Consider the following 24,424-nt stretch of genomic DNA (forward strand, 5'->3'; position numbering starts at 1 on the left):
GTCAGGACTGTAGGACCAGTATCAGCGCTGGGGTTTCTGCACATCCAAACCTGGTGGGGCTGCATTCACGTCTGGCCATGAGCTTGCTGTCAAAGCATGTACACCACAGCAGCTGAGGCAGAAGCAGACACACAACTGATACCACAGTGTGTCCCCTGGTCCTGGCTGCTTTCACAGTGACTGTAAGCTACATCCTGTCCACAGGAAAAGGAGGCAACGGGTTACTGCACCCATGAGAAGGTGGGAAGCAACTCCTGAAACCACAATGCATGGAAGCTTCTAGAAAAGCTCCCTGGTCAAGAAGCAGGACAGCCTCTGAGCTAAACGCCATGGCCCAGCAGCCTCTTTATTTGCTGTCAGCCCTTCGACTCTCTCTCAGCGAAGTCCCAGAGGTTAGGTGTAGACAGGAGATGGGAGTGGCTCAAAGAGAGACTTGCCATTGTGTTCCCGCCCTTAGGTCTCTCTGCTTCCGCATGAATGATATCTACATGATTAACACCACTATCCCACAGAGGGTTCAAGACTACTGCATCTCAGGCTGGAGAGGTGGCTCAGTGGTTAAGAGCGCTGACTGCTCTTCCAGAAGTCATGAGTTTAACTCTTTTTTAAAAGATTTATCTATTTTATTTATATGAGTACACTGTAGCTGTTTTCAGACACACCAGAAAAGGGCATTGGATCCCATTACAGATGATTGTGAGCCATCATGTGGCTGCTGAGAACTGAACTCAGGACCTCTGGAAGAACAGTCAGTGCTCTTAACTGTTGAGCCATCTCTCCAGCCCTGGGCTCAGTCTTAGCACCCACATAGCAGATCAAATTCACCTATAACCGCAGTCCAACAGGATCTGACGTTCCCTTCTGGTGTGCAGGTGAACGTGTACGAACGTGTACATGCTGACAAAGTACCCATTTTCATAAAATACACAAATAAATCTTAAAGGAGAGAAAAAGACACTGACTTGTATTGTCTGCATGGAGTCAGAAAAACTACCCCTCTGAATCCCCTTCATCACTCCTGCACACCGGTTATGATCTCACTGAAGAGCATGTGCAGGCCAAGGATATGTGAAGTGTCTGCTCTTACCTACGTTCCTTCTATGGAAGAACTGAAATAGAGAAGTCAGTGACCCACCCACTTGCTTGAGCAAAACCCCGTATGACACTCCGTAAAACAGACTCTCAAAAACAGTTACTTTAAAAAATAATTAAAAATAGTCTTTTCTCACATAGTGCATCCTGATTACTTTTTCATTCCTCTACCCCTTGCAATTCCTCCCCACCTTCCTGCCCTTCCAGAACCACTCCTTTCTGTCTCTCATTACAAAAGAACAGACTAAGAGATAATAGTAAGATGTAACAAAATAAAACATAATAAAATAAAACAAAGACTATCACATCCAAGTTGGACAGGACAAACTGACAAAAGGAAAAGAGCCCAAGAGAAGACACAAGAATCAGAGACCCACTTGCTTGCACTCAGGAGTCCCATAAAAACACTAAACTGGAAGCCACGTGTATACACGGGGACCTGGTGCAGACCCCGTCAGCACTGTGCATGCTTACTCCGTGTGTGAGCGCGTGAGCTTTGCTCCTGCTAATTTAGAGGGTCTTGTTCTAGCGACCTCTGCCCCTTCTGTCTCCCCCAATTCTTCTCTACAGAGTTCCCTGAGCTCCAAGTGGAGAGAACTGATGGAGAAATCCCACTTAGAGCTGAGTGTTACGAGGTCTCCGTGTGTGTCTGGCTGTGGTCTCTGTATTTGCTCCCGTCTGCTAAGGCAGGAAGTGTCTCTGATGATGGCTGAGCAAGGCGCCGATCTGTGAACGCAGCAGACTGTCATTAGAAGTCATATCATTACTACTTTTGTTTGTTTTAAGACGAGTAGTAACCGATTCTACCCCAGGTCCCTAAAGTATCTGGTTCTTGGTCACCCAAGCAGGTATGGATTCCATCTTGTGGAGTGGGCCTTAAGTCAAATCAATATTGGTCGGTTACTCCTACAAGCTTTGTGCCACCGTTACCCTATCATGCTGCAGGTAGGACGCCACTGTAGATCAAGGGGTTTGTGGCGGGCCTGCTGTTTGTCTCTCCTTTGGTAGCACGCAGAGTGCCTTCCTGTACCAAAGCACTTGAATGTAGGGGTGAAGGCTCTAGGCAGACACCAGCTTGACTTCTCCATGTTCAATGAATTGTGTGGGCGCTGTCTTCAGCAGTGGGGCCTTGCTGTCAGTTTGTGGAGAGCAACTTACTGTCTTGGCAGCAGCCTGAGTTGTTTTAGGGTTCCTATGATATCTCTCTGGCCAACAACTCAATTAGATGTAAGCCAATCTCAGTACTGAAAGCTTTATTTGGTGACAAGAGATGGCCAATTGGAGCTCTGTCTCCTCATTATTTGGCAATTTCATTTAGATCACCTTCATACATGTAGATATTTTAGCAAGTTCCCATTGCAGTAGGTTTCCACACTACCCCTCAAATGTCCCTTAACTTTAGCTCTTTTTCCCCATATTCCCTCCCTGAACCTCCTCTCTGCAAACTTCACACTTGACCCTCCCATTCCAGCACTGTGCAAAGCATCCGTAATTATCCACTTTATTTCTCTTCAAAAGGGTATGCTTTGACATTTTGAAAAGTCTGGAAAGTAAAAACTCTGCATGCCTCCCTAAAAGCTAGGGATATAAGCAATTAGAAGACCTATCCGCACCTCCCTGTTCCTTCAGAAACGTACACTGTGGCGCTCTGAGCCTTTCTTTTCTCACCCATTGAAGCTTAGAGATGAGGCCTCCCAGCCTTTGCACTGCTGTATAGAATCCCAGTGTATACACAACATGTCATTTACTGAAGGAACACTCTCCGGAGGACGCAGCATTGCAGTGGGGGTGTGGCTCAGAGGGGAATGCGTGCCTTGACCCTGTAAGGTCCTCAGCTTTATTCCCAGTTCCTCCACAGTGCCACACAGAATAACACAGAATAACACAGAATAAGGACTCACAAGCTCCTCTTGATTGGCAGAGCTGGGGCTGAGTGGCAGACCAAGTGGAATACAGTTTCTACATTTGTCATTTGGGAAGATATTGGCACAGAGACTGGGTGCTCAGCCCAGCTCAGATCTCAAAGTCCTACTTTCAGAGAGGGCGGGTCCAGTGGGTGGTCACCTCTGAGTCCAGGCAGGAAAAAGAGAGACTCCTCTTTCTCTGCCTGTCTTTGACCCCTAGCTGGATTATTGTGACAGTCACTGCTTTAAAAGCACACCATAGAAGCTGGGGAGATGGCTCGAAGGTTAAGACCATGAACTGCTCTTATGAAGAACCTGTGTTCAGTTCCCAGCACATGGGTGCATAACCAGTTCATAACCACTTGTAGCTCCAGCTCCAAGAGAGGCAATACCATCTTCTGGTCTCTATGTGGGTACCTGCATGTACATACCCAAGCATGGACACACATAAACACATGAATAAAAATTTAAAAACTTAAAACCACACGTCCTGTGGAATAGTTGTAGCCCAGGAAGGCAAGAAAAAAATATGATTTTGTTAAGAGGAAAAGTATGCTTGAGAAGAGAAGCCCTCAGCCCCTCAGCCTCCAGAGATGATGGTCAAAGTAGGCAGGAGATTATTTCCTGCCAATTCCTAAGCTGAGCTACTGAAAGAAGCTACAAGACTCCTGTATGCCTCTTTCCAGGGCTATTCCCTCATGACGAGTGTATCCGTGGCAGCCACTTCCTCCCTGACACGGAATTTCACATGAGCAGTCCCAGGACACTTTCCAGCAGCCTGTGAGGTCAGCGTTATTCTTAACCGTGTTGTCTGGGGAAGATCACAGGTGTGGGAAATGCCCAGCTAAGCCACATCCTGGGCAATGGGATGAACAGAGCTACAAATCACCCGTGGAGTATTTAAAGGGGACAGGTAATGGTTCTAAAAGCCTCTGAAAAGGATTTCAAGGACAGCCAAGTTCCCATGGGATCTGCACATCCTCTAGGAGACAGAGGGACTAGCAGCCTCCTTCTCTCCTGTATCACACATGCAAGTTTGTCATTCAATTGACTTAATGCTCCTGACAGCAGACAAGCCAAAACATATGGGGAAGAAATTAATCCATAAACCCAGGACCTGGGCTGACTCTGTGATAAGTAAATCATGAGACTGCTCCAAGCACAAACATCGCTGCTTTCTAACGTTGAGCAAGAATATGGGTATGGTGTGTGCACTGAAGCCCACAGCCTGCAGGCTGCACAGAGCCCGGCTCCCACGTGATGAGCACGTGCATTTCAGACTCATGTTTTTATTTCTGTCAGCCACTGAAGCCAGAAGAGGGCATTGGATCCCCTAGGGCTAGAGATGTACAGGGGTATCAGCAGCCCAAAATGGGTGTGGAGTCCTTCCTAAGAGCAATGTGCAGTCTGCTAGCGAGCCATCTCTGCAGCCCTGATACACAGGCAGGCCTAGGCAGGCCTAGCATGGCGTTCCATGGAGACTTGGTGGAAGAGAACAGTGGAAAGAGGGTTTTCAAGGACGGGACGCACATGGCTCCTAACAGGGAGGATCTTTGGACCAAGGAAGGGAACAGCTCTGCCGTGTTTGAATGGGAGGGGTGGTACTGGTTTAGATGGTCTCATGTCGCCTAGGATGTCCCTGCTGCCTCTACTTCCCAAGTGCCGAGATTACAGGCATGTGCCATGAATGGCTTCTGTAGTGCTGGAGATTAGGTCCAGGGCCATTTGTCAAATGCTTTACCCACTGAGCTACGTCACAAACCAGGACCAAATAAAAGAAAATAAAGCAGGCAGTATAATATAGGGTTAGCTTACCTGGAGCTAGGATTGCACACCTGTGTCGCCGTGCCCAACTATGTCATGATTTAATTTTAATTTATTTTAAAATTATGTATGGGAGGCGGTGTTGGTACACACAAATCAGAGAGGATGTCGGCTCTTCTGAAGCTGAAATTGTACCCTACCCAACGTGAGTACTGAGGAGGGGAATTCACGCTCTTCTGAGCCATTTTTCCTCTTGTCAGTGCTTTTAAGTGGTAGCTCGATTTTGGTGAAGTGGAGAAGTCACATGCTGCCCATTATAAATGAGTCAGGTGACAGCATTGTCCCAGGGTCACTGTGAAGGTCATCTGGCTGCAGCTTTGTTCACCACCAGGCTACACAAGTGCTCCAGGCCTATGAAACCCTTTCATGAATTTCTACATATCAACGCCATCAACCTGCAGAGGGTTGGAGGTGACAACCATCTACATATCAACGCCATCAACCTGCGGAGGGTTGGAGGTGACAACCATCATGACAGAGAGCATGGTGACAGCAGGCAGGCAAGGCCCTGGAGCGTGGCAGAGAGCTTACATCAGACCCACAAGCACGAGACGGAGCTGACAGGGAGCTAAGGACACAGCTATTGATCTTTCCCAAATCTTCCTTCTAGAGACCAAGTATCCAAACAGATGGGCCTATTCCAACCATCACCTGTGGTGGTTTGAATATGACTGACCCATGGGAAGTGGCATTATTAGGAGTTGTGCCCTTGTTGGAGGACGTGTATCACTCTGCAGGCGAGCATTGAGGGCTCCTAGTATTCAGGCTTCACACAGTCCAGAAGGGTCTTCTGGCTGTCTTCAGATCAAGAGGTAGAACTTTGGCTCCTCCAGCACCAAGTCAGCTTGCACACCGCCATGCTTCCCACCATGACAGTAATGGACTGAACCTCTGAAACTGTAAGCCAGAACCAATTAAACACAGCCAGCCTTTATAAGAGCCATAAGGTTAGCTTCTAAGTTAGCCTCTGCTTCCAAGTGCTGGGATTGCAGGCATACCTACCTCATCAGGCTTGATTTATTATTTTCATTATTTTAAAATTTAACTTAAATCAATTTAATAAATAAAATTTAAATTAATTTAAAAGTTAAAGCAAGTTCATAATATGAGCACTTGCAGGGTTTGAAATACAGGGTTGGAATGTCCCACTGTTCATGGCTGTTCACAGTTTAGACACACCAGCTCCTGACTGATTCTCAGCCCACACCAGAGATATCCACCCTCACTAGAAAGGGACGATCAGACCCTTAGGTCAACATGTGGCTAGGGAACAGGGATGGAGTCACATCTGAGCCAAGCCTGGAGCTCCCAGACAAGTGGCCAAAGAACCTGACTGGCAACACTCAGTCCCCAGGAACTAAGAGACCTTCGGGACCGTCAGACAGCGGGGCAGAGGGTCCTCAGCCCTCCTGAAGCACTCTCCTCACAAAGAGGAAAAGACCCTGCTAGGGTGAAGGGAACATGACCGAGGGAGAGGAGCGACTGTAAGTAGTACCTCCTGCCAGCCTGTGCCTGGAGTAGTCCCAGATATGCTGTTGTAGACCCCGACTTATTCAGCTCCTTCATGTGCCTGCTCCACCCAGGGCTGGGCACATTCTGAGGTGGACATTGTATCTTGGCCTTCCACTGTCCAAATGGAGTACCAAGTCCCCGAGAACTTTGCGGGATGGGTTCACACAGGTATGGGCAGTCTAAGAGATTAGTGCCCTAGAATGTCCTCCCATCCCCACACATCCAAGATCGGAAGTGCTGAGCAGGGGTGCCCCAGGGTGAGGCAGGAGGCCTATAATTACCACAGATGACAACCTAGGCTGCTTTTGATGGCACAGTTAATGCAGTCTGACCCAGACAGGAAGAGGTTCTGTGCAGGGCAAAACAGTGCAGATAGCAAAGGCTGAAGATGCTTAGGAAAGGACGCGGACCTATAGGAGCTCACTGAGAGAAGGCCAGCTGGACGCTCAGCATATAGACACTAGATTGTCCCTCCTTAATCTGCAGTCACTATGACACTCTAAATTCTGCTACATCTTGCCCCTTCTGAGTCCCCACCTCAGCCTCAAGTGTCATCCTAATGTTGGATGTCCCCATAGGGTTGTCCCTGTGACTCCCAGCAGGAAACACAGGCCCGGAATGTTAGTGCCTGCCAGGGAAGTGCTCCACCAGGTCTCCAGCCCAGCACGAGCAGGTCCATCACCTTCCAGGCTGGGTCCTGTGCCGCTTCCCCCACAGCTGCTTCTACTGTGTCTCAAGACCACTCTCTCTGGTATGTCCTCTCTCTCTATTGCAGGAAGCCATGAACAGTTTCTCTGTGGACCTACAGGAATCTATCCCTCAAGGGATCCCCTCAGAAGTAGCTGCACAGAGAGGACTCCCCACAAATGTCCCGACACTCCCCCCTTACCATTTTTGTTCTGTTTCCTTCTAAAATCCATGTCTGGCTCCCTCAAAGTTATCTTTTTTTTATGATGGGGGGTGGGGTGGGATGTGCGTACCACGATGGGGAGATGTCAGAGGACAGATTGCAGGACTCTCTTCCCTTTTTCCACTCTGAGTTCTCAGGACTGAACTCAGGTCATTGGGCGTGGCAGCGTGTACTGTGAGTCGTTTCACCAGCCCAGTGTATCATATGTACCAAATGTGTGTGTGTGTGTGTGTGTGTGTGTGTGTGTGTGTGCGTGTGCATGCGTGTGGGTGCGTGTGGGGGGGGCTGAGGGGGTTGTGAGACAGCCCACACTGGCCTTTCCCTCCAGCTAGGGTTACAGGGATGCACCACCGTACTGGCTAGTTGAATTCACCTTACTCTATTCCTAGCTGTCTACCTTCTCCCAGAAGCGAGGCTTCATCACCTCCCCCCCCCCCATGCCCTATGTCACTGCCGTTAGGAGGGTGAACTTTTTGGAAGACCTTAAGATTTTCTGGAAATTCACACAAAAAGAAAGCATTTTCTAAGAAAAGCCTGCCTCCATTGCTGCCCATGTGCCCTCAATGGCAGGCCTGGCTAACTTCGAGTGTCCCGTATCTGCTGCCAGACTTGGCTGAATCCCCTTCACAGTTGCAAGGAAGCCTCTGTGCCATTCCCAGCACCCCTGGGCCAGACCTCTCTGCAGAGGCTCAGGCCCAGAGCCCAGAGCTGCCATGCTCAGCAGGCCCTGCACACACTGCTTTGGAAGACATTTCAGCATGGTCTGTCCACTTCTCAGAGGAGGGGTGGGGAGGCTCATGCAGCCCCTGGCTCTGATTCAAGCTCTGCCCTCCAGATACTCTGGGGGGGAGGGGGAAGGGAGGGAGGGAGGCAGAGAGAGAGATGGAGGGAGGCAGAGAGAGAGAGAGAGAGGGAAGGAGAGGGAGGGAGAGAGAGTTTACTGATCTTGCAGAAGACTAGAGTTCTCAGCACCATCTCAGATGGCTCATCTTGTAAATCTGACGATAGAGGAACCAACACCCTCTTCCGGCCTATGACATGGGGCAAGAATATCTCTGTGAACCCCAGTGTTGTGGAAAACAGAAACAAGACATCCTCTTCCAGCTTCACAAGGGCACTTACACGTGTGCCTCTGTGCACACACATGCACGCACACACACTAGAAGAAATGAAGGAGAAGGCATGAAACTGAAGATGCTAAGACGTCTGTGGAGGCCACACAGGGTGGGCAGCATACGGGGTGCTAGCAGACCCCAGACTGAAGCAACGCTGCTGATGCCATCTAGACACCCAAACTGGCTCCAGCCCAGACTCACCCCTACCCCAGCGCCCCGCACATAGCTGTCCCTCCTCCTATGGCCCATCCCCTGCTTTGCTGCTCAATCAATTCGCTGTGGATGTTTCTTTCCTCAAACATTCCAGTTCTGGAACACTGCACAGCACACGCTCCCTTCTCCCTGGACAAATGAGCCCATAGGCAACTCTGCCAGTGCTCAGCAGGACATGTCTCTGCCTCTGCCACATCAAAGATGTCAGGGGTGTCTGTTACCAAGAAATGACAGAAGGGTGACAGTTGTATCGGGTGACCTGCCAGCATGAACACTCATGAGACAGGCCGCAGAAAGCCTTGTCCTTGTGCCCAATCCTTTCCTACTTGTACATGTTCCCTACAAGTGGCACCTTTGCCCCTCCAGAGGAAAACACTGAAGATGACCTCTTACCCCATGCTAGAGCCAAGTGTCCCTTAAGACACACGTGACCCAAAGAGCCATGTCCCTATTTCTTAGACCTTAGATGCCTCACTCTTGATACAAGCCAGAGTGGGGAAGGAGCCCTCAGAGGGCACAAGGATGCTTCACTTGCCATGTATTCGTGTCCTCTGTGGACAGCATCTGCCTCTTTTCTGCCATCTGAAGCACCCCCCCCCCCCCCACCAAAAAACCTGTCCCTGGAAAACAAGAAAGAGTGGCAGCTCATTCGGAGGCTAAACAGCATGCCTGTGGTGACAGACAGGGCATACTCTGTGCGGCTCACAGAGGAAGTAACAGAGCTGGGACTCCTATTCCTGGCCACCAGAGCCAGGCTGAAGCCATTTTAGTAGAGCTGGGGACAGAGCTCAGACCAGAAAGTCTCTCGTGGACAGGAGGAGCTTGCTCCATAGGGTGCTGGCCTAAAGCCAAGGAGCTCGCAGGGCAGGACTGAGTAGCCTTGGCCCTTGTGAGACCCTGGGAGTGCCTGTGCAGTATGGCTCGGGGTAAGCGTTGGGCCCGGCCAGCTGGAGGTCACCCTGACCTCTGAAACAGGCTGGCAGGAGACATTGTTTCCAGCTCCCACAGCCGGGCTTGCCTGAAGTCTCTGCCAGGAGAGTCATGTTGGAAGGGCTGTGGACTGCTGCTTCCAGAGGCTTCTATGGAAGCCACACTTGCCAGGCTTCATCACTGGCATCTGGGTCAAGTTTGCTGTGTTCCCATGGTCTCCGCCCAGGATTATACCACATCAACAGAACAATCAGCATTTATTTCAAGTGAAAATACTTACCTGGGGGGGGGAGCAGAGAGAGAGAGAGAGAGAGAGAGAGAGAGAGAGAGAGAGAGAGTTGTTTCTAGTATCTCTCACATGTTAGGCAAGTGCTACATCTAACCCTGAGCTACATCTCCAGCCCATCTCCCATCTGGAAGCAGAGTCTCAATTATCAGCCTCTCCCTGGACTGCACTGGTAGCCCAGTCAAGCCTTGACCTTGCAACTTTGCCTCAACCTCATAAACAGGATTACAGACCTGTGCTGCCACGTCCAATGATATCATTATGGGGAGGCTTCTCCTATTCCTTCCTTCATGGCTTTATGGTGATTATTACCTAGGAAAAGAATGGCTCACCTAAACTACTGTGCTCTTCACAAGTCACAAGTGAACAGGCTGGCAGGGAGTCCCAGCTCTGTCCTATTTTATTCCAACGTCTTCTCTCTGAACCCCAAGATCCAGAAGACACTCTATGCAAGCTTAAATAGGGAGAGTCTGAGGACGTAGCTCCGTGGGTAGAGTGCTTGCCTCACATGCACAAAGCCAAGTTCAGTCTACAACACCATGAGGTGCTAAGTACCTCTAAGGCCAGAAGGATCACAAGTTCAAGGTCATTCTCAGCTACATGTCAAGTTCGAGGCCAGCCTGGGCTCTATGAGATCCTGTCTTTTTAAAAAGTGGGTAGGTGCCTAGCAAGATGGTAAAGGAACTTGATAACCTGAGTTCAACCTTCAAATTCTACATGGTGGAAAAAAAGAACTGACTCCCACAGGCTGTCCTCTGGCCCCCACTCAAGTACCATGGAATATGCACATGTGCACACATAAATAAATATAAGATAGTTATTTTAGACAGGGTTTCACTGTGTAACCCTGGTTGTTCTGGAACGCTCTCTGTAGACAGGCTGGCCTCACACAGAGATCTGCCTGCCTCTGCCTCCAAAGTGCTGGGATTAAAGGCATGTGTCACCACCTCTCCACAAGAAAGAACTTTAAAGGAGAACATCCCTTTACATTCCTTTTATCCTGATTTTCAGTGGGTCTCAAAAGCACCACGAAGAGACCTGGGACTCTATCCGCTGTCAACAGAGAATGGGAGAGGGGTCTTGCTTGGATGAGGAAAAGCCAGAAGTTGTAGGCTGGACCAAAAGCAAGCCCTATTGCTAAGTCACCCAGAAGCCCTGAGCTGGCTATTTCCCCAGTACGACCTAGTGTCAGTAAGGGACAACAGCATCTAAGTAGGATAGATGGTCCTGTTAACTTGACAACATCTCCAAACTCCTGGCCCACGAATGTCTGAGGACTGGGTTAACTGAGGTAGGCAAACCCACCCCACAGTCTGTGTCCCATCAGCACCCCTCTCACTGTGGACCCAGTGTGAACAGGCATCTCATGCTCCTGGCACCATGGAAGACTATTCCCTCAAACCAAGCTAAAACAATTTTTTTCTCTTCAATTTGCTTTTATTATCAGGCATTTTTGCAGCCATGGGAAATGTAACCCTCACAGCCAACTACAGGCTTCACACTGCTGGATGAATTGGTGGTGTGAATTGAACAATGCTGGACACAGCTTCTATCCCAGTTCGATTCTGAATTTCAGATCAACAATAACTAAATATATTTAAAGAGTGACTTTGTGTGTGTGCACACATGCCACCAATGCTGGTTCCTGCTGAGGTAGAAGAGGACATTGGCTCCCCTACCCCCAGAGCTCAAGTAACCTGCAGTCATGAGTTGCGCTTTGCAGGCACTGAAACCATAATTGAATACTCTGGAAGAGCAAGTGCCCTTAATTCCTGAGCTACCTCTCCAGTCCCCTAACCCCCAAAAAGCTTTTTAATCTTTCTTTAAAATATTCTAACCCAGGTATGGTAGCACATGCCTTTAATCCCAGCAGTCATGAGAAGGAAGCAGGCAGATCTCTGAGTTTGAGGACAGCCTGATCTATAGAGTGAGCACCAGGACAGCCAGGGCTACACAGAGAAACCCTGTTTAGGAAAAATGAAAGTAAATTCTGTTTTTCTATTTGTGTGAGCGAGGTGTGGACATGCATGTATGTGTGTGAGAGAGAAGTGAGCATACATGTATATGTGTGAAAGGTGTGGGCATGCACATATGTGAGAGAGGTATAGGCATGCACGTATGTGAGAGAGGTGTGGACATGCATTGTGACATCGTGCATGTGGGGGTCAGAGGATAGCATTCAAGTGTGGGTCTTTACCTTCCATGTTGTCTGTGTCTCTTCAACACTTTGTCAGCCAGGCTATCTGACCCACTAGTGTCTGAAGATGTTCCTGTCACACATTTCCACGTCCTGTAGACAAACTGGGATTCTGGACACATGCTCAACTTTCACAAAGATTCTGGGGATCCTCAGGTTTGTCAGGCTTGCATGGTAAGTGCTGCCCACTGAGCCATCTCCCCAGCCTTACCCTGTCCGGGGTGAGTGTGGAGGTGCAGTTCTGATCTACCTGAGACTCAGATACCCATGGCACTGTGGTGCCATGCCATGCGCATCATGATATCTTATTGTGTTTGTTGGGATCCGAATGCAGAGAGTAGGCCACCCACCTGAGTCCTCTGTGGTTTATGCACACAGCCAGTGCTACAGCACACACAATTATTTCTGTTCTGAATCATACAGTGTCACATAGGAAATATGCATGCCTGGGTAGGTGTCAACAAGCCAGATGGCAAGGCAGGGAGAACACACAAAGGGTCAGCCTCATTATGGAAAAAACCAACAAGCCCATGTTCAAAGCTTGTTGTGGTAAATCTCCAATCCAAATAAGCCCGTGCAAGGAAAACACAACTCACTTAATGAGAACACAAGCATGGCGCCTAGACGGGGCAGATAAGATACCACACTACTCTATTCCCCAGCTGGGATCCCTCGAGACGTGTGGTTTCTTTAGGCCCTGTGCTTCTGATCCATTTTTATTACACCTCCTTTTCTGTGTTCCTCTCTCTCCTTCCTCTCCTATCTCTACTCCTCTTCCTCTTTCTCTAAAACTTTTTAGCTCGACCTTCCCTTCCATTGCCCAATCAAGCTTTTATTTTACAAGTTAAGACTGTGAAAAGGTTATCATAAAGTCACTTGTTTAAGGTGATTCATTCCTGGACTGAGACAGCCCCTCTTGGGGAAGTGGGATTAGCATCAAAATATAAACAGCATCAGGGAAATTCATAAGAAAATCTCACAAGCAAGAGGGCCAGCAGAGCCAGCAGCCAGGCATGAGGACTCTCCTGCCTACTCATGTGAGTGGCTCCTTGCTGATTGAAGCCACATGAGAAAAAAATGAAGTCTACCTAAGAGGCCAGCCTTTGAACACCCAACCCAGATGTAACATAGGAAGGGACTGTCTAAGTCACATCACAAATGCTGGGACCTGGCCAGGTACAGGGTTGCCCAAATCCAAAGGAAGATGCTCTCAACCCATCTAGAGGTGATGGGTGTCCCAGGTCACGGCCCCGTCTGTAGAAGACAAATGGACAAGGGAGTCCTATAGAGAGTAGTGGTGACAGGGAGTATGGGGAGGGATGGAGTTGACTGTACACAGACACCAAGTTCTATTTAGAACAGCAAGTGTCATCCAGGTGTCCTCCACTGCTCCCAGCTTTGCTTTCAGAGGTTTCATTTGATGCCACACCCCGTGACCCCAAAGTTAACCTACCCTTAACTCATGCATCCAAAATTATGAAATGGAAAATTCCAGACACAACACATACGTTTGCGGCTTTACACTATTCCGTGTCCTGTTAGATCTTGTGCCTCACACCTGAGATGCAAATCTTCCACTGGTGCAGGGGATTCCCACTGTGTACGCTGCCCTCCTCTGCTCACACAGGGAGGGTCCATCAGGGAGCATCTTCACAAGCAAGAGTCATGATGCTGGAACTTAGCAGTGTCGGTAAGGAGCCATAGGCTGTGCGCCGTGTTTGCACTGAGTGAAAAGGTAAAACTACGGAAGCTATTGTGAGAGGCCCGGAAGTGTAATTTACCCAGTGAATAGCTTCAACAGATCCCGGAAGCAGCACATTCCTCACTACCCCAGGGGTTGCAGACTAGTTAGAGTCTCCTACTTGAACTTAATTGTTTAGCATCAAAGAAGAGGTTCTAGATTTGAAAGGATGGTTTTCAGATGGCAATGCAAGTTAAAATCAAAACATAATGCGCGTATAGAATTGCAAACTCTTTAAGTTAAGATGGATGACAGAGTAATTTGTCTGGATTGGCAATCACGATGCACTGAATGTTATGTGTATGTCGGGCCTTACAGTTTACATAGTGGCTATAATGATGCTCATCTGAGAGAAAAGGGCCTTTTTAATTGGACAAAGGGGGAAGTGTGCCTGCTTGTATTATGTTAATTATCTGTGTGAGAGTCTGACGTCCACACCTAAGACACTGAGGGACCCTGACTCCAGTTGGTTCTGATTGGTAAAGATGCTGACAGTCAATGGATGGCCAGGACAGACAGAAGTGGGACCTTAGGACTTTCCCAGGTTTGGGATTGAGGGAGAGGAGAAGAAGATTCGCCATGCTGGGAGGATAGGAAAGATGCCCAGATTGACCAGGAGCTCAAACTAATAGCAATCCTTCTGCCTCAGCTTTCCAAGTTCAGAGATTACAGGAGTACACACAGTACCAGCTCTGTTAAGCACAACACTATAGTGGTGCTACTTTACCATTAGTGGCTGCTGAGTCTCTTCTTGTATGTAACTCGTGAGTGACCTCTCGTCATGGTGCACACTTACAGGAGAATGTAGTATACACAGGGCCTCGTACTACTCATAGTTTCCAGGCTTCCAAAAGGGGTCTTGCAAAACATCCCCATGGACCAGGTTGGACCCTTGTAAAACATGAGTATAGTGTGAGGTGTACAACTTTGTGCATTCATACAACTCTTAGTGATTTTTGTGGTATGTACTATATATCTCATTAGAGCTGTTTAAAAAGCAGCCTCTCTCTGCGGCAGTTAAAGATGCCTGAGCAGTCTAAATCAGCCATCCTAGCCATGATGTCTCTGGGGATTCCTAGATTGTCAGGCAATTCCTGACTAACCCTCTTGGGGAAGTCAGGAGTTGGACAGGCCCAATTGTCCTTCCTTCTGGAGAGGTCCTCTAACCCAAGGACACGTCCCTGAGGGAAGATGAACAGAGGTGCCAAGGAGGGAAAGGAGCTTTGCTTGGGTAATCAGCTCATTTAATGCTGGGACAGCCTCTTGGGACAGCAGTTAATAAGACAGGTGACTTAGGCAGGGTGAAGGGATCTGTGCCAGCTATGGTGAGAGACAGAGGCTGAGAGCTGGGCTCCTGGGGCCATTCCCATCTCCCCCCTCCTCAGGGGTGAGGAGAAGGAAGCTTTTCTCATTGCTGTTGGCTCATGACCTGATGTTGTCTAAGCAGAACAGAATTCCTCTATCCTTGAAGAACCAAGAGGCATCCCAGGCTACTCTCCCACTTTCTCAGAGACAAGAGGCATTGGCTGTACTGACTGCGTTTGTGGGCATCTCACTGCAGTTGGGGTGTCTGTGCTTGAATGTCAGCTGGGTCAGCTAGTTTGTAGTAGCCATGGGGAAGCAGCTCCTCATGGCCTTTAACCCAGTGCTTGGCTCTCGTCCTGACCTTGCCTGACTGTTCCTTTCGAGCTCCACTCTCTACCATTTCTTTTAAACTGGTATTCTTCCATAGAAAAGAACGTCTGTTCCACACTGTATTTAATTATTTCCAATTTCCTCTTTACTGAAAATCCATCAGTGGATTTGTCTGTTGACTAGGTCTGAGGGTCCATGGTCAGTCATCCTCTACTACGGACACCAGCCGAGAACCAGGCCTTCAACACTTGAATCTTTTGGGGAAACAACACATAGCTAAACCAAACATTCCACCAAAAGACATTCACTTCACTTTTCAGAGGCCCCAGCACCTTAGTAGATATTCTAGCATTGTTCCCAGTCTGAGACTCAGACAAACTCCCCGCTGTGGACCCCTGTAAAATTTGAAAAGTATGTTAAGCAATGTTCCAACAGTAAACATCCTTCTTGTGGTAGGCTCTGGGAGCCCAGAAAGGGAGACAAAGGACAACAGCAAACCTAAAAGTCATCAGGGTCACGTCACTGCTGCCCCGTCCCTCTGGCCTTGCTGCTGGAAGCACTGTCTGTATGGCTCCCTTACTGCTAAGGTTGGAACCCAGACATCCTGACTGTAGTGAGATGCCCATGAACACCCATCAATACTGCCTGTGCCTCTTGTCTCTGAGAACATGTCTTATCTAAACCTCATCCATGTCACAGCAAACAAAAAACAAATTCAACAACCGCATAAGCCAACAATTAGGTAATCACAGATTTGATATTATTTATGAGAGTTTCAAAAATCTAGACTCTTCTAGAGACAATGTGGGTGGGCAGGGATGCAAAGAAGAGGTCAGAACGAAATAAAAGGAAAGAGGGAAATACAGCTGAGCCAGGCATGGTGTAGCAAACACCTGCTATCCTCCTCTCAGAGGGTTGAGGTCAGCAAAGGCTGCGCAGGTCTCATTTCCAAACAAAAGAAAGCAAGAACCAGCCCCACATAGGTCCACATGTGTCTGTAACATGCATGCTTCCTCACCCACAAAGACTAAATGAAAATCTTTTAAAATACTAATACCATGATCTGTGCTGGCCTCCCAAAGGCTTCGATTTAATTAGGCTGGCCAGAGGCACAGCCGGACCCCTGTTTTGAAGCAGTGATGAAGTTAACCGGGAACCAGCACGTGGGACCCCTGTTTTGAAGCAGTGATGAAGTTAACCGGGAACCAGCACGTGGGACGCCTTACCTACAGGTGCTTGGCTGTGCCTGAGATGGAGAGATCTGCAATGGAAATGAGACTCTTAGCTTCTGACTTCTGGGTTCACATGGTTACAAAAGGCTTCTTCTGACTGGGCCAAGGGGTCCCCAGAAGACGGTATCGGGCTCCCTCTAAAGTGGAACACAACTTGCTTCTCATGAGCTGGAGCCTCGAACTCGGGCTTCTCTGGTTTTTAACCCTTCATCTCCCTCCTGCTCATGTTTGCCATCCCAGAGCCTGGTGGGCCACACGGTCAGTGAGGACATTAATTCAGGGCAGGGCTGGAAGGTCAGCTTAGTGGGACATTGCAGAGGGGATGGCAGAAGTGGTGTTGGGAGCCATGATCAATGTCCCTGGCCTTGCTTGTGCAAAGTAGGGCCACTTCCTTTAGGTTCCTTGGCAGACACTTTCACAACTACATGCAACCTGGCATAGTAGCACACACCTTTAATCCCAGCACTGGGGAGACAGAGGCAGGTGGATTTCTGTGAGTTCCAGGCCAGCCAGAAGAACATAGTAAGACCCTGTCTCAACCAAACCAAACCAAACAATAACACACACACACACACACACACACACACACACATACTCACACTCACACACACACACACACTCTACATGAGTTCTAATCATGGTCAGGAAGGAGAGGAGAAAGAAACACCCATTATTCCCACATACAGAGCTATGCACTTTATACACCCGTGGTTTTGAAGACACGCAGCCACTGTCTATCTCTCACGCCTGACACTCTGTCCAGGATGTGCCAGTGTCTCTGTCTGAGCCTGCACTCCCAGCCACCCACTGTCCTTTGTCAGGGGGCAGGGCGAAGGGCAGCCTGGTTGGGAGGCTCTTCAGTTAGCTTGTGCCTGTCCGTTTTTACATTTAGAGATGTAAATATATACCATGTACTTTATACATCCACAGATAGACCATTGAATCAAACACAACTGGGGCAGTGCCTAGAACCCCCATCAAATGGTGATTGTGCACATCTGACTAGAATGTTAATCTACATGTGTGTGTTTGGTTTTGTTTATTTGAGATAGTCTCTCTGTGGCCTGTGCTGGCTAGGAATTTGCTGGAAATGTAGCTCAGTTTGCATAATGCTTATCTAGCCTTAGTACGGGGGGGGGGGGGGAGGGATTAAATTCGTGATATAATCTAGTTGGCTTCAAACTAACAACCCTCCAGTCTCAGAGTCTCCAATGCTGGGTCACAGGCAGACATATACAAGCACACCTGGCAATGTGGTTTTGGTGTTGGTGTGTTTTTATCCAGGAGTCAGAATTATGACAAGCTTGTGTGTGCGTGCGTGTGTGTGCGTGTGTGTGTGTGTGTGTGTTCCTATTACTACAGCTGAACATTGCTTTAGTTCTTGAACACCATCACAGTTCATTGACATTAAAGTCCCTGATTCTGAAGGAAATGGTTGAACTGGCTTCACCAGTGACCCTGGCCTCTCACTGATGGGGATGTATGTCAGTTACTTTGACAGTGATGCTGGGCTGACTGAGGTTAGAGCCACGATACAAATGAGAGAACTTGCACCCCAGCCAGGGTATTTATTCAGTGATAGCAGGGTTGCATGGCACTCACACAGGTGCAGAACAGGTCCCAGCCACGCTAGGGTAAGAGCAGAGCTGAGCAGGAAGATGTGGCAGGTAAGTGTCCACTCAAAGGACTAGGGCTATTCACACAAGTAGTCATGGGTCAAACCCCACACCCCTGCCTTCCTGGCTGTGACCTCAAGCAGGTCACTCCAGGCTCCGGGCTGTTCCTTGTAAAAGCAAGGATAATTCTTGCCCTTTGCAGGGCTAGGAGGCACAGTGTGTGGGTCTTGAGTTTCCTAAGGCTCGGCTGGGTTTTTTATTTTTTAAAATAAGAAACCAGAGAATTTTTTAAAACTTTGGCATTTTAAAAGGGCAAGTCCTTTCCCTGCCTATTTCACAGAGGAGGGAGTGAGGGCTCACGCGGAGTGCCCAGCTAGGGTTCCCTCCAGGCATTCCTCTAGGCCCTTCACATAACCGCACTTGAGGGTGGGACAGACCTTAAGGAATCCTAGTCTAGTAACACTTTTTGTGGGGCAGTTTCAACAAAAATGAAGGTAGCACAGTCTGGGGTGTTCACTCTGCAGACACAGCCCTAAGCCCTAGACTATACACAAAAGCAATAGCTGGACCCTGCCATCCCAGAAGTCACCAAATCAAGACAGCCTAGGAAGAACTAGTTCACACACACAGTGTGTGTGAGTGTGTGTGAGTGTGTGTGAGTGTGTGTGAGTGTGTGTGTGAATGTGTGTGTGAGTGTGTGTGAGTGTGTGTGTGTGAATGTGTGAGTGTGAATGTGTGTGTGTGAGTGTGTGTGTGTGAGTGTGTGAATGTGTGTGTGTGTGAGTGTGTGTGAGTGTGTGTGAGTGTGTGTGTGTGAGTATGTGTATGTGAGTGTGTGTGTGTGAGTGTGTGAATGTGTGTGTGAGTGTGTGTGTGTGAGAGTGTGTGTGTGTGTGAGTGTGTGTGTGTGAGTGTGTGTGTGTGTGTGTGTGTGGAGGAGCTTGTGAGCCAATCTCCAATGCTAGATCAGGAAAGAAAGAAGTGTCAAAGTGTCTTCCTCTGTTATCACAGGTACCAGACGTCTCACAGGATGTGAGAAAAGGCATCTTCTAGAACTGGGCCAAGACATCGCAATCCATGGGCCAAATCTAGCCAGACTCTTGTTGTTATAAATAAAGTTTTATTAGGATGCAGAGCTTTCTGTTCATTTACAAATTGCCTTTGGGTGCGTTCCTGTGGTTGCCATGGAAAGTATATGGCTGACAAAACTTGAAGCTCTCACTTTCTGGCTCTTTAGGGAGAAGGCATGCAGCCACCTGTTCTAGGAGGTGTGTTGCACAGGGTTGGGCTTCACCAGTGTCCTTGGGAGTGCCAGCCTCCTTAACACCTAACACACCCCAGAAGAGACGCATTGCTTTCTAATCCATTAACAAAACTGTTGGCAAATGTGAGAGAGTGAGTCCCGTATCCCAGTCCTCACAGAACAGAGAAGGTGGTGACTCAGGCAGAGCTCTCTGTCCACTAGGGTCTTGTCTCCTGTTTGGTTGATCTCTTTGCCCTGTCCTTTGTAGCCTGGGGCTGCTCTGTGAGCCTTGCCAGGCTTGTGAGTCATCAGGCCTGACTCACCGTCTAAAAATATCGGTTGTCTCATAGGGGCAGAGTGGCTTTCATTGCTTGGTCTCTTTCTGCAGTACTCTTTTTGGGCAAGGTCTTGGCTTCTACCATTCTGGAGCCACAGGACCAGGTCACACCTACAGTTTTGACCAGGAAAAAAAAATCGTGGAGGAGGATGTTGGAAGTTGGGGCTGGCAGACTTGGGTGCAGATTCTGACCTGTAAGTTCATTTGCTGTGTGACTGAGCAGCAGCCCCTCAGCGGTAGGTGTTGTACAAGGCCCACACCGCACAGTAGATACCACAGTAAAGTCCAGCAGGTTGGGCTGCTTATGCCCAGCAGGTTAGTTCCCAGTGCTTAAGGTCCCTGAAGACTCTGCTGATCATGAATGTCTCTTTCGTGCCTGACTATAGGGAACAGCAATAATGTGCTTACTGCAGATGGGTTCTGCCAATGAAATCATCCAAAAATACCAAAGGAAAAACCGGGAACCAGCAGGATCTCAGTGCCAGGCGGTCAGGGGAGCTCGAATTACAGAAAGCAAGTGGAACTCAGGCCCGGGCTGAACTCAGAACTAACTTGGGAACAGCAGTGAGATGTTCCAGGACTCTGGAGAGGCGATTGCTCGAGCCAGAAGCCACCCTTTCAATCATCCACATCCTGCTTCTGGCATGGCTAGGGCTGGGGTGGGGCTCTCACCTCCAGGGCTTCAGGAGTGCTGTACAGAGGCTTGTGAGTGAGCTTCCAGTTGGAGCAACTTCACTGAGGTGCTATGTGGCCTGTGGATTGTGTTTCCTCTACCCCAGTCTCAGCTGCCACATCTGTGACATGGGGACCCTCACAGAAGACTTATGACAACACCTGGCCTCTAAGAACCCACCACATCTCAGAAAGACAATGCATGGATGGAAACTAGAGTCTGACAGAAGTCAGGAATGCCTCCTCTGTCTTAGTTTGATTTCTATGGCTATGATAAAACTCTAACCAAAACCAACTTGGGAAAGAAAGAGTGTATTTCAGCTTATAACACACAGTCCATCATAAAAGGTGGTCAGGACAGAAACCCAAGGCAGGAAACTAGGGACAGGAATCGAACCAGAGGTCATGGAGAATGCTGCTTACCTGCTTCTTCTCTCATGCAACCTAGGACAATCTGCCCATGAATGGCACCCCACATTAATCATTAATCTAGAAATATCCTGATGGGCATGCCCATGGGGCCAATGATGGAGGTATTTTCTCAGTGAGATCCCTCTTCCTAGATGACACTAGCTTGTGTCTAGCCACTATCCTTAGCTGTATATTTATAAAGCAGGACTGTAAGATATTGAAGAGTAAGCAGGAAAGCCACACTTGTCCCTGTACCACGGAGAAAAGAAGAAATAGCAAGTGCTAACTCTCACGCAGCCCCAAGACAGTAAGTGTAGAATGGAGAGTGAGGAACTCCAGGGAGAAGGAAGCAAAGAGCTCTGACACTGAGGCAGGAGGGAGCTGTAAAGGGCCAGGCATGGGAATGAGGACAAAATGAGGGCATGAGCCACTCAGGCTGTCCAGTGGCCTAGGAGTGAAATGAACAGAGCCAGAGTGGTCATCTCAAGATGGGAGACTTGACCGTCTTTGGGATTTCCTAAAGAAGCAAGTCATCTAACGGAGGTGATTGACAGCTGAGGAGTTAGCCCCAACCTTAAGTTCATCCAGATTTGACTAGCCCACAGCGCACCATGCCCTATGATAACATAGGACATGAGGTAAGTGAGGGATGAGACCTGTCCCTTGTGCATTCCAGAGAGTCATCAACACACACAAACACCTGCCCCACACCCAGAACTGCATGTTCCCCATGTTCTCCAGTCACTACTTGTCCCACCCACTGGCCCACCCCCAGGTCTTCCAGATGTTTGGGGCTTAGGCTAACTTCACCTAAATATACAGGCTTTCCCCAGCCCTCTGCCTTACCTTTAGGAATGAAGCTCAGGAAAAGACCATGTGAGGTGTGGATTATGAGGAAAAATTATGATCCTTAGACAAAGGGATGATGGAGTCAGGTTGAGATTTTAAAGCATCTACCCTACTCTATTTTTTCTCTACCAGGGATGGCTTTTAGCCAGTGAGAAGTCCTAACCACCCCAGCTCTCTAGACAGTCATGTTTCAATTCTCACGCCACTGTCCCTAGGCAACACCATCTGCACATTTCTCAGAAGGAGATGTATTTAAGGCTCAAGGGGAGGTGGGAAGGCAGAGAGCGGTCAGAGGCATGTGCTCCGGTGCCTGTCTCTTGCACTTGTATAAGTGGGATATGAGTAGGAGTCCCTGAACTCTCAGTTGCTGGTCCTGAAAGGCCTGAGGGTAATGGAAGCCCTGGGTAGAAACAGCTCCCCTCAATGATGTCAGCCTGTGCAAACACATCTGGGTTCACTTCCTCTTCCATTAATAGAAAGGGGATCCCTTTCTCCTATTGCCTCTCCACCCTATGGTCTAAGTTCAGGGGTGGCAAGAGGTCCCAGGAGTGGTCTTGTCTGACTGAGTCTGGAGGATTTTGTAAAATATGAGAATGTGCTAGAAGAGAGTCCTAGAAAAACTGAGTCTTTTAGTAATCTAAAGCAGCTGAACCCAGTAGGAGGGTGTCTGGAAGACTCTCCATTTTCTGATTATCAGCTCTCCCTATTGCCTGCCACAGGGCTCCTCCACAACCCCACCTCCTAGAGCAAAAATCTCAAGGTGCTGAGGTTGTTCAGCAACCACAGAAAGACAATGAAAGGGTCAAGGATTGCCTAGGGCACTCCTTTCCTGCAGGGCCAGTTCTCCATCCTCCCCAAACTCCACCAATCCCTACAACATGCAGCTCTGGCAGATGCCATGCAGAAGGAACTGCAGTGGGCAAATGAGCTTCCTGGGGAGGACCTGGGGATGGGGGTTTTGCATGGCTGGATTGGGTGTACCTTGAAGAGGCACAGCCACAGTGGATTGCTTCTTGCTGCTGGTACGCCTTCTCATGTCTGTCATTGCGGTATTACTCAATGTTCTGACATGGTGTGATTAACCAGTTTAGCTAACCAAGACTTCGAAAATAAGACCTAAGACAGATGAGCTGTTTCTTGGTAAAAACTTTGTTAACTTATGACATTAAAACAAATCTATTGCTTTAAACTTATAATGAACATATGGTGTAAAAGAGAAACAGACGACTGCTTTGAACTTATAATGAGCTTATGGAATGAAAGATAAAATTACTGCTTTGGACTTATAATGAACTTGTAGAATAAAAGACAGATAAAATGTTTAGTTAGGTTTGAGTTTTAATAGAGAAACATGTAATCAATAATGTTGCTGTAACTCCCTCTTATGTAACAATTTTGTCTGTTTTGAATGAAGTAATTCTTTATACACAAAGAACTTTGTCTTGAGGGGTATAAAAAGGTAAAGAGAAAAAAATAGCTTGCTTGCTAGAGTTTTGCTCTATCCACCTAGTGTACATGTGTGTGTATGTGTGTATGCATGCATGCATGTGTATGTGCAAAGTTGTTGGAACTTGCTTGTTGGAGCCTGCTTTGCTTCATTCATTAAGTGTGTGTGTGTGTGTGTGTGTGTGTGTGTGTGTGTGTGTGTGTGTGTGTAAACTCTCTCTTTTTTTTTTTCTCATTGGCCCCCAAACAGTTTAAAGAGTTCACAATTTCTCACCAGCCACAGAGGGTACCAGCTCCAGATAATTAAGTTTCGGTTTCATCAGTGCCTACCCATAAATTATCTGCCCCTGTCAGCACCATCCCAAATTGCAGACTCTACACTTGGTTCTCCTCAGCTTACCGTGTAGTGTTGGAGCTGACCTTTGACACAGCTCTGGCCATGGTAATAATTCTTTCTCCCTCATGGTACCGAGGCTATGGAATCTTCATACAGGCTAGCCAGTGCTCCACGGCTGAGCTACACTCTAGCTGCTGGCATCTGTTTAATGTCTTCTAGCACAGGCAGGGTACTATCATGTTTTTCACAAAGTAGTTGTTCAGGAAACGTTGCCATCTGTTTTCAAGACTCTGAGGCAATGTACATGACACCCAGGTCCCAGCTACCTGTACTTTCTAGGAATTGGGAGCGGCACCTCTAATCTGAGTCTCCCCGGTGACAACACTGGGGACTTTTAATGCCCTTGGTCATCATTACTCATAGGTCCGACATGTATGTTTTGGGGTCTGGGTACTGTGTTGTGCATTAGAGGAGCTGAGGTGTTAATCTGCCTTTCATGGGTATTCTTTGGAGCCAGGGAGCCCAGCCAGGACCTAGGGTTTCAAGACCTGAAGAGATGAACTGGTACTGGAGGCAGCTTCAGTGACCAGGCTCAGAAAGCTGGGCACTCACAGCTCATGGGAGGCAGTGTCTTAGCATTAGGACCCTAGAGTTCTGAGGCCTGGCCAAGTTTAGAAAGTCCTTTCTCTCCTAAGCCAGCAGAGTCCCTGGCCCTCTGAATACAGAAACCATGAGGGTCCCTAGCACCTACAACCAGAAACAAAGAGTGGTTTCCATGGTCTCATTTGGGATAAGCAGTATTGCAAGCATTAGGGGTGATATGTAGTCTTATAGGGCTGTCAAAAACTGGGGTCTAGCCTGGGAGATCTCACTGGGATTTTCTCATGGCCGTAAACACACCTGAGCTTGTTAACAGGCCAGG

The sequence above is a fragment of the Micromys minutus genome, assembly GCF_963924665.1.
Source record: "Micromys minutus genome assembly, chromosome: 31".
Taxonomy (NCBI): Eukaryota; Metazoa; Chordata; class Mammalia; order Rodentia; family Muridae; genus Micromys; species Micromys minutus.